Genomic DNA, 11,748 nt, shown 5'->3' on the forward strand with positions numbered 1-11,748 from the left:
GGGACTCCAGGATCATGACCTGAGCCGAAGGCAGTCGCTTAACCAACTGAGCCACCCAGGCGCCCAACACATTTTTTAATGTTATATGAATTATGTACCTTATTCTAATAGTAAAGTAAGCTAGAGAAAAGGAAATGTTACTGAGATTCATAAGAAAAAGTACATTTACAGTACTGTACTATAGCAAAAAAAAAAAATTGTATAAGTGGACCAACGCAGTTGAACCCCGTATTGTTTAAGGTTTATCTATATCCTACAGTTTGATTTGCATATGAATTACATACCAGAACAATTCCTTTCAGAGAATGATAACTAAGTGTAATAACCATAGATGTATATCTCCTTACCTGATAGAGTTGAAATTAATAGTTTGGGCATTCTCTTTTGAACAGGAATGTTTGGTCTAAGTACTAAAACTAAGTTAACAAACGAGTTTATGTGTGAGAAACTTCTAGTAAACATCAAATCCCAAAGTTTAGTGTAATGTATTTTTTTATAATAATGGGTAAACTTTTATACAAATGGAAAAACTGACTAGGATAGCCTTATTCAATCTAAAAAAATTCCTCACCAACAGACTGATTTGAACTCAGGTTTGAACACCCTTGGGGACAAAGGGAAAGCTGGTTGTTTTCTTAACCTCTGATTGGTAAATGATACTGCAGAGGCTCTGGGCAGAGTTGGCCTTAGAATTATTTTGCAGGCCTTGCACACCTAATCTCACACCCTTCTTTCTATCCCTGCCTAATTTTTCCCACAGCTGACTGCCTTCAGCTGAAGATCATTTAGTGAATGAGTGGGTCTCTGACCAGAGATCCTGAATAGTTAGGCTTAGCAATACATTCGAACACACTCTCCAGTAAAAGGCTAGCCTCAGATGCATTGCCTTTGACGATTCTTGCTTTCTAGAGACCCTCCATTGGAAAAGTTGCTTTAGAACATTTAATAAAAAAAAAAAATCAAATTAAATTCCTGTAGACCATTTTTTTCCTTTTTCACGTTTTTATTTAAATTAGTTAATATACGGTGTAATATTAGTTTCAGTTGTAGGATTTAGTGGTTCATCATTTACATACAATGCTCAGTGCTCATCACAGGTGCCATCCTTAACACCCCTCACCCACCCACCCCTACCCTGCCACCTCCCTGCCAGCAGCTCTCAGTGTGTTCTCTATAGGTTTGCCTCTCCTTTCCCCACCATGTTCATCTGTTTCATTTCTTAAATTCCGTGTATGAATGAAATCATGGTATTTGTCTTTCTCTGACTTATTTCACTTAGCGTAATACTCTAGCTCCATCCACATCCTTGGCATGTAGGCCATTTTAAATTAGGGACTAAAACAGGTATACTCTCTTTGGCCATCCAAGCATCAATAGTTCGTGGTAGGACTTGTGTGCATGATCACTTTTGTCCAGGAACAGAATTTTTTATTGAATGCAAATTAGTCTACCTTACAAGATAAGTAAAAATTCCTTTTTGGTATGTTTTAAGTCTTATAAATGCTAGCACTTTGGAAGCCTGACTGGTTCAGTCTACATGCAGAGCATGTGACTCATCAGGGTTGCGAGTTTGAGTCCCACGTTGGTGTAGAATTTACTAAAAAATAAAATGCTGGCACCTTTAGTGTTGTTCAAAAACCCATTGAGACAAGCAGGGAAAGTAATAATCTATGGTCCACATAGGTGGTGCGTGCCCTGCCTACCCATTATAGAAAAGCATTAGATGCCCTCAGAAATCTCCAGGGCCGGAGCCTCAGAGGCCTTGAATATACAGAGGCCTGTATATGTGTGGGCTTCCCAGATAGGATGATTGGAAGAGAAACCAGGACTCTTCTCCTACCAGTTCCAGCATTGTGATTTTTTTTTTTTAAGATTTTTTTTATTTGACAGTACGAGTAGGCAGAGCAGCAGGGAGCGGGAGAAGCTGGCTCCCAGGACCCTGGGATCATGACCTGAGCTGAAGGCAGACACTTAACGACTGAGCCACCCAGGCGCCCCTGAATATTAACTTTAATCCTGAGAACAACTGCCACCAGTCGTCAAAATTTCCCCAAATTGTTCTCTAAAACACTGGCCCTGTCATTTTCCTCCCTTTGTCTGGTTTACTCATCAAGTCCATCCCTACATAGGACTTCTTAGAGAAGTTTTCCCAGAGCTTCCCACACTAGATTGGGACTTCCTGAAGTCTGACTTTAGGAGATTATGGCTTATGAAGTAAAAAAAAATAAAAATAACTGATTGCCATGAGAGAAACACCCAATAGTGTGCTTTGCAAATTGAAGGAGGAAAAGACCTGGCTGGAGGGATCAGGGAAGGCAACATGGAGGAAGCGACAGTTGAGCTGGATCTTCCTTGAAAAGAGGTCTAGGACTGGTACAGGCAGAAATGAGAAGAAAAGGGGGCCACTCCAGGAAACAACATTTGAGCCTAGGAGGTAAAATGTCCAGGGAATGAAAGTAGCTTAATTTGCCGAGCATTAAAGATCCCTGAGTGGGAAGAGTGGAAGAAAATGTTACAGACTAGGCCCAGGTCAGAGAAGGCCTTAAGAAGTTGAACCAAATTTGGTAGGAAATAGAGAACCATCTCACATTTTCAGGCAGAGAAACGAGGCTTGCTCTAAAAAGATTAAGAACAATCCAAGTCGATTAGAGGGAAAGCCTACTTAGATCACTTAGGAATTACTTCAGGAGTTTAGAGAAGAGCCCAAAGGAAGGTAACGGGAGTGTGGCTAGAGGGCGGGGTGTGCGGGGTGTGCGTCGGGGTTGGGGAATGGATTTGGTGAGAAGTGGGCCTGTGATTTTAAGACCAGGCCTCATTTTAATAGTGGACGGTGTCCGCTCGATTCCAAGGCCTATTGTACTTGACCTCATCAAATTTTTAGGCGGCCTCCCTTTGTTTTTGAGGGGGGGGATCCCTGTGTCTTAGGGAACATAGGACGAGAGTTAGGAAAAGTTCTCAGCAAGATTCCAGAGTTGAGCTCAGATCAAGGTTGAGGAGAGACGTTTCTCCTCTAGGAATAGTCCTGCCAATAAAGTTATTTAGCTGGGTGGCCCATTGCAGCAGCACTCTGCTTCTGCTGAACCAGGTTGCTGGGGTTGAAAGTTCAGAGACCTTTCTCATATCCTAATTCCCTCTGCTGCTTATAATTCCTCCTCCTACTTCCCTTCAATAAATATAACATATCTGCTACGCCAGACACTGTTCCCGGCACTGCAGGTTGCAGCCTCAAACAGGACAACAGCAGTCTTGCTCTTGTAGAGTTTCTATTCTTGGGAAAGGATTGGGGAGGGGGCGCTGCCCAACAATAAGGTAAACAGAGTGTGTCAGTGGGCAGGTGAGCGATTGGAGGTAGGGTGGTCAGAGTGAGAACGCACCGAAGTCAAGTTCTAAGGAGGGGAGGGAAGAGCAAGGGCTGAGCCAAGTGTGTCCCTGCTTGGCATGTTGACAGCAGGCAACCCACCCACCTGGAGTTTGGTTTGAGGCCTCTGTGGGAAGAAGCCATGGCAGAAGAGGCAATGCTACAGAGACGGAGAAGTGGAACAGAAACCGCATGAAGGAGGTTTGCTTCCAGGCATAAAATCCGTCTTCCGGAGCAAACTCAAGAGCAAGCCAAGAAGCAGGTTGCTCTGAGTTAGGAGCTGAGCTTAAAGCCACACACCAGCAGCAGTTGTAGGTTCTCATTTTTTTATATAGCTGAGCTCCTTCTCTATATCCAAATTTGAGGATTCTTTGTGAGTTTAGGGTGCCCTTTAAAAGACCTCTGTCACATAGGCGTACGCACCCTTTCCTGTAGGAGGACCGACCACACACACTCCCTCTGTGTGCAGATGTACTCCACAAGTATGTGCTCTGCCTTCATCCTGTAAACATCAAGTGGCTTTTCTTAGACTCTCTTCCTCAGGAACTATCTGACAGGTGAAAAGCTGGGCATCTCTGCCCTGGAAGATATTATTAGGCGCCTTTTAAAGAGCCGCAGCAGGGAAGTGTTAGGAAAAGGGTGAGGTCGAAACAGGGAAATGTGCATATGCATAGAAGAGCTAAGCACTGATTGCCCACTGGTGCCCGGTATGGGCCAGGTACATTTGTGCATCATTTCTCTCCAGACTGTGGTCCCACAGCATCCCAGGCCTCTCATGGACATAGCAGGGATTCCCCTGTGGTCCCAGAAGAAAGAGACCAGCCCAGGTTAGCTCTGGGGAAGAGTTCCAACTTTGCCTTGCACGTTGTAAGTGCCCCCAAACATACACACACACTGGAAAGGAGGGGTAACAGGAAAGGGGGACCTCTGTTCAGGCTGAGGGTACCTCTGTAGCTCCGCTCCTCCCTATGTCATTGGAGCGCTTCTGTAACCATCAGTCCTGCCCACTCCGATGCCCCCTCCCCAGGACAGCTACCAGACCCTCCCTCAAGGGGCCACAGGGCTCTGAGCCTCCCCACTGGAGCACTTGGGAAAGAAAGCCCTTTCATGTTCAGTAAAAATGAGTATGACATTCCCCTTCTCACACACGGCCTCTTACTGTCAGCAACGCCACCATCCCAGAGCCAAACAAAATCCAGCCCCTTCTTGCCTCTGTTTGCAGGCACCAGGTGTAGGTTTTCCCCAGCTGGCTGATTCCCTTCCCACCTGGACTCTTTCACTCATAGTCACTGGTTTATCCCAGCTCTTAATGTGCGTCAGTGGATTTTCCAGCTCCTCTCGCACCATAAAGTGTAGGTTGGGAGGCGGGGTGGAGAGGATGAGTGGAGCCAGGAGCAAAGGAAAACCCAGCAGCTCAGTTCTGCCCAGCAACCCCAGTCTCCGGTGGGAACCAGATGCCCCAGCCAACAACTCAACACTCAGCGCTGGAGTTCCTAAACCTTGGAACGCTGGCTGGCGGTCTCCCTGGTTCTCCCCACACACCATTACAACAGGCCATCTTTAAGTATGTTAAATAAGTTGTATAACCTGTCCTCGGTGTAGACAGGACAGTTTGATCCTTGCTTCCCAGAAGTTATCTATAATGCAGCCCATGAATAAGAACAACATAGAAGAGGATCCCTGATCCCAAGAAGAATGAAAAATATCTGGTGAGGCCAAGGCTGAATCCAATTCAGACTCAGTCCCAAATAGTGTTAATCTAGGGTGACAGGAACATGGAACAAATATGCTTACCTTTCCAGAGCCAGAAACTCATCTGTGAGTAGCTGGGCATTGATAAACTTTTTACAGAACATTCACTTCTGCTCCTACCTTTCTAAGGTTCTTTTCTTCCCTCCCGTGATAGGACACACACAGGACAGTGCTGTGTGCGTGCAGAGTCGGAAAACTCTGAGTACAGCATGTGAGCAAGTCACTTAACTTCCCTAAGCCCTGCCTTCCTCCCGAGGTATTCAGAATCATCACGCATATGCCCAGTGCCTAGAACAGGGCTGGCACAGAGTAAGAAGTCAGTAAGTAATCCTTGAATAAATAAATGAGGTATGAATGTACATATCATGGAAATGGGTCCATAAAAATGGCATTCTGGGGGGCGCCTGGGTGGCTCAGTCGGTTAAATGTCTGCCTTCTGCTCAGGTCATGATCCCAAGGTCCTGGGATGGAGCCCCGCATTGGGCTCCCTGCTCAGCGGGGAGTCTGCTTCTCTCTCTGCCCCTTCCCCTGCTTGTGCTCTCTCTCTCTCTCAAATGAATAAATAAAATCTTTTTTTAAAATGGCATTCTGTCAGGTTATAGTTAATTAAAAAAAAGTATAATATCAACTTCAACACACTTCCTACCGCTGACATTTTCACTTTCATTAATGAAGAAACAATCATGAACTAGGCACAGCTTCTGTGGTACTTGATGTGAACATGACTGAAAAGCTAGAAAGTAATGAGGGAAACCTGAAGGGGTTAAAATTATTTAACCTTGGAAGAAAAACTTGAGATGTGAAATGTTTCCAAGTACATTAAATGGGATGAAATCCGTGCTCTGCAATGGTGATCTGGGGAGCTTCTTGGGGCCCCAAGAAGAGAGAAAAGAAGATGCTCAGCTCCCCCCAGCACTGACCGTGATCCCAAATTCCTTTGGCCTCCCATAAACCTGCTCCAGCCCAGGAGTCTGCCAAGGACTCCTGCGTGATTCCAACCCTTCACAGAGTCCAAGGTCATACAAATGAGACTTGCTCCACCTATAGAGATAGGCCATCCAGCTCGGGAGCTCGGGAAATACTTGTGGGACTTAAAAGTGCCTGCCAGTGTCCGTAAAGTACAGTGAGTTGTCCCGCGGTGTGCTGGGGGGCGGGGGGTGGGGGGAACAGCTGACAATCTGCCCTTGCCTGCGGGTCTTCACACCTGGGGGTGAGGGGTCAGCAGCGAGGCCACTGGAAAGCGCCTTCACGGTGGTGTCCAAACCCGGTGTTTCCACACATGGGGACGCAGGAGTTCTACATCTATGCTTCGCCAAGACTCGTCATAAATTGGATGGGAGGGACGCTGTGGAGAGAGGTGAACTGCCCAAAACTTCCTTCCGGACCTCTACTCCTGCTTCTTCAGCGACTAGTCTTAGGAAATGTGATGTGTGAGCGCCCCCTACTGCTCTTGCCGAAGTAAGCCCCGGAGCCTAGGTTCAAAATAATCTCTGCCCTTAACCTAAACTGAACAAAATATTTTTAAAACCAGATTAAAAAGCTTTTGTCTAAAATAAATACCCAGGGCAACAGTCCAAACCGTTAACTCCTTTTTTATTTCTCAAAAGCCTTTGAACTAGAACAAAATGGAATTGTCTTCACAGCTCTGGTTGCTATATTCCCTCAGGTCCTAGTGAAAATCTCTGTCATTGGTGATCCAGGAATATTTTCACCCGCCCCGGGACCACAGGCTCCATTTGTGGGTCTTTGAGATGGAAAACTATGAGCAAGGGAGATTTCCCTGGCTCACCAAGTACACGTTCCACAGTCCAACAGAATTTCTATACATCCTCCTTTCCACTCACTGCTCCAAGCTGAGGTGCCCCCATCACTTTGGGCTTCTGCTGCCCTTCACTTAAGCCTCCCCAAAAGGCAACCAGCATTCAGCAGAAATGCATGGCCTAGGGTGGCAAGATGAGGGGCAGAGGAGGATCCTCCTGAACGGCAGGTCAGAACAAGGAGTTCTGCTGCCCAGGCCTCAAGGAAATGTTTTCTCCCTCCAGTCCACACTGGCCCCAAGCAGGGGAATAAGAAAAAGCAGATGGTCTGGCCCCTGAGAAAGGGAAATGCCCAGGGGCTGAAGGGAAATGGGAACAGGAAAGATTTTGAAATGCTGAAGGAGCCATTTCAGAGTCCAGCTAGTGAAAGTTCCTTTTAGCCTTTTCCACATGGTACCTAAGCCAGTGAGTTTATTACCTAGCAAGGGAGGTCCTGCCTGGACCCAGCATCTCAAAGCTTCAGGTGGAGAGTACCTTGGTTCTAGAAGGCAGTGCAGGATTAATTGCACAGGCTTAGGGGGCCAAGCAACTGGGTTTGCATCCTTCCTCTTCGATCACTGAGGAAACTTGAGCAAGATACAATGCGCCTCCAGGCCTCAGTTTCTGCTCATGTAAACGGGAATGAGAAAATATACTGCACAGGGCCGTGAGGAGGGTGCAGTGGGGTGATCTTTGTGGACACTCAGCACACACTGCTGGTTGTTACTGACACTTCTTATATATTGTTGGAGCAGATGATCTGCCAGAGCCTATCCAGTGCCGACATCCAGCGACGGGAGAGACAGATATCAAGATAACTTGTAACACCGTTTGGCAGGACAGGTGTACGAAGACAGGTGGAGGGACAGCAAGTTCCTAGGCACCGGAAGCCTGTCTCTGCCTTGCTGCAAGTTGGCCTAGATGAACTGTTTTTTTTTTTTATTTGATTGATTGATTTTGAGAGAGAGAGTGCAAGCACGAGAGCAAGTGGGGGGAGGGGCAGAGGGAGCAAGAGAATCTTTTTTTTTTTTTTAGGGAGCAAGTGAATCTTAAGCTGGCTCCATGCCCAGCGCGGAGCCCATCATGACCTGAGCCGAAATCAAGAGTCGGACGCCTAGCCTTGGTGCCCCTGGCTTAGATGTCCTTTAAGGTTCTTTCCAACTGTGAGCCTGAATGGTGGTATTCTCCTGGTTCTGAAAGGGAGCCCCTCAGGACCTTGTTTTCCCAGGAAATGGTTCCCACTGAGCAATTGAAGGTCCTGGCACAAACTGGAAAGCCCCCCCCCCCCCTCGCACCGCGTAGACACGTTTCCCCTGCCCAGGCAGGTAGCCAGGCCCTGTGACCTCACACCTGCAAGGAATGGGAATTCCCTGCAGGCCCTGGACGGCTTCAGGATGTGCTTCCCAAGTGTCTGCCCAGGCTGGGGCCGGAGGAGCCTGAGGTAGGCCCCCCTCCTCCGTCAACTGCCCTTTCCCCAGTCACAAATGGCAGAGTGGTCCCCGGCGAAAGCTTGTTGAATTAATGAATGACTTCTTTCTTCACCCTTTACTCTGGCTGGCTTACATAAATAAGCTTGCTACCACTTTTTGCAAGTCAGAGGTTTCAAAGATGCCAAGTTTTTCTCGTCTGCTTCTGTATATTTCTGCAGTCCTCATAGGCATTTGGACCGTATTTATATTATGAAATTCCAAGAGGTATCCCATACCGTTTATTCTGGGAACTATTCTGAACATACTTCTGCGTGGAGAGAGAGCGTCTCTCCCCTTCTCTCCTGGCCCTCGTCCTCCCCTGCCCCTGCCCCCAGCGTCCGTCTCCCAGCAACCCTCCCACCACCACCACATGCACAGCCACTGTGTTCCCGCAGGTCTCTGGAAAAAGAGCACAGGCTAAGAATTTCCTTTTTGAGTTAAGCAAGTCCATATGAAGTTCCAGAGGAGGGGTCTGGCACAGAGACGGAGTTATTCTGGATCACAAGGGTGTGGGCAGGGAAACAGTGATGACCTCCAAGGTGAAGTACGTGTGCGGTGGAAGGGAGGCCCAGAGAGCCAAGGGGCAGGGAAAGTTAGGTTTACATCCCAGGAAAATACACACATGCCTCCTCCGGGTGGAAGAGCCTGCAACAATGGAACAGACAGACCATGGAATGGATTCCGCCTACGCCTGGAAACAGCTCTGGATGGGGACTTTTGAGGAAACAATCAGAGGTGAGGGGATAGAATAAATACACGGTCTCTAAGCTGCAGACACAGGACGATGGAACTTGGGAGTATACACCCCTCTCAAGAAGAAAAGCAGGGAAACAGAAAAAGGAGAGTGAAACCAGTCGAAATCCTAAAAGTGAGAGGATTTCTTCATCAAAATATGTCATCACTGGGGCCCTATCTGAGCACCAAAGCAGTTCGTGTGATAGACAGGTGCTCATCTGAGAGTCAAAGCTGCTCTTTCTTCAGGGGCCTTCTTTGGGGGGCAGGGAACAGATAATAAATCTAGACCGAGGCCTCCCCTGTATGTTCAGCCAGTGCCTGGGGCCAGCTCACTCCTGCTTTCCTGATACCCCGCGGCAGCTCCCTCCCATCTCCTGTCTCTGCCACCAGCTGAGAAGGGCTCATCCCCGAGGGGAGCCTGTCCCCCCACCACAGGCCCAGAGCAATGGCCACTTGCTCAAAACCTCTCCGACATCCTGTTGTCAATGCCAGTGCTGGTCATCTTGTGGAACGACAGTTTGAACCATCTTCTAGGTCATGCCAAGAGGTAAAAGCAGGTGACAAATATTCCCATTCCTGCTTTGGGGTTTGGTCTCATCACTCTCAGTGGTACTTGGTAGCTTTGCCAGCTTTCTTCCTGATGGTCACCCTGAGGAATGACCCAGTGACCAGAGGCACCTGTCCTGAGACGGTGGTTATCCCCCACCTCTTCCCTCCCTCAACCAACCACTCCTTTTTTTTTAAGTCATTTCTTTTTTTTTTAATTTTTTTTTAAAGATTTTATTCATTTATTTGACAGCGGATAGAAAGAGAGCACAGAGGCAGGCAGAGGGAGAGGGAGAAGCAGGCTCCCCACTGAGCAGGGAGCCCAATGTGGGGCTCGACCCCAGGACCCTGAGATCATGACCTGAGCCGAAGGCAGACGCTTAACCGATTGAGCCACCCAGGCGCCCTTCTCAACCAACCACTCTTACTGGGCAAACTGAGATGGCCTGGCAGCTAGGTGGAGCCCAGGGACCCCATCAGTGGCAACACTCTACCCAGGCTGGCAAAGCCCCAGCCCAGAAAATAGGCCATGTGGCACAAAGGGCTCGTGACCAGGTTCATCAGAATTCCCAAAAGCAACGGGGCCTCATGCAGCCTAATCTTCATTCTCTGTGAATTGTGTTACAATTTCCTTTCTTTACGAAATGATGATGTCTGAACAATACATGGTTCATGGTAGGCCAGTGCCTAAGAGTACGAGCCAGATCACCAGCACTCAAGTCCTAGATCCAATAGGTCCTAAATGTGGGATCTTGGGCAGTGATTTAAACTCTTAGCACCGTGGTTTTCTGTCTGTACAATGGGAATGACCATAGTGAGGTTTAAACTAAATTAAGAACAAGTAAAGCATGTAGAACACTTCGAAGGCGCTCATCAGTAAGTGGGAGATCTGTTGGGCCCATGTACTGTTATGACTTCACAGTTCCAAGAAATTCAAATGTCTGAGAACCACTGACTGAAAGATCCAATTCTCCTTACGTGTGGGTGCAGGTGTGCAAAACACCCACATACATGACACATGCACCCACACATACACCCATGACTCCAAGCCTAGAAAAGTGAAAAGCATCATTTCACCCCCAAAAGGCAGAGTCCCCCTAAATTCAAGCCTGTAGGCACCCCAGAGCCCCTGCGGAGGGAGAGGGAGTCCTGGTGTAACAGCCAGGTCATATTCCTGTGACATATTCTATTTGGGACCTTGGTCCCTAAAACGCACATCCTGCTCCTCCCCGCAAATGTGTGTGTGTGTGTGTGTGTAAGAACATACCTGCCTGTATGTCACAGCTATCTGCCAACTGTGAGTGTGTCATAGGATGATGTTTCACACTTGCTTGCTACTCTCAGTGACAGCATGTACCTCCTACCCACAGAGGTGACCTCTGTTCTCAACTCAGAACTGTCTTTGACTCTGTCCTGGGAATGTCTGTCCTCCAGGTCCCAGTGTCTGAGGGCCAGCGGTCCTGACTGCAGATTAGGGGCGAGAGTACTAAAGGGGCCCCAGACCCCTTAAAAGTGACTGGAAAGCAGCAGAAGGCAGCCTTCTGAGAACAGGTGTACCTGGGGGCCTTCCCCATCCCACCTCACCAGCCGAACCGCAGCCCACCGCCAGGAGGCAGCCGCGGCCCCCTCCCCTGTGACTGCAACAGGCCCGGCCGGGTCCGCCGCCCAGAAGGGAAATCCCGCGCTGCCCCCTAGTGGCTGGACAACTTCCCTTCCGGCTGTATGGGTTCTGGGTTCTGGGCTCTGGGTCTCGGAAGACTTCCAAACTGGGCTCATTGTCTGTAAAGTCCATCCTAACTCATCCAAACGCACTGTTATTTCTGCAGAATCTATGTCTGGATCAGACCCCCTGTCCACGCAATTGGATTAAACACTCACTAAACTTTAGTTTAAATATTTTTGGTTGGTGGCTAAAACAATTGAGGTTCAGGGGAGTTGGGGAGAACCAGAGAGATGGCTCTTTGGAGACTAAGGAGCCTCAAAGTGATGGGCTTGACTTCCCGTTACTTAAGGATTCTTAGGCTATTCTTTTTTTTTTTTTAAGATTTTATTTATTTTATTTGAGAGAGAGAATGAGAAAGAGAGAGCACAT

This window comes from Eumetopias jubatus, unplaced genomic scaffold (genome assembly GCF_037043125.1).
Source record: "Eumetopias jubatus isolate StellerSeaLion01/CBP00866 unplaced genomic scaffold, mEumJub1_p1.0 scaffold_13, whole genome shotgun sequence".
Taxonomy (NCBI): Eukaryota; Metazoa; Chordata; class Mammalia; order Carnivora; family Otariidae; genus Eumetopias; species Eumetopias jubatus.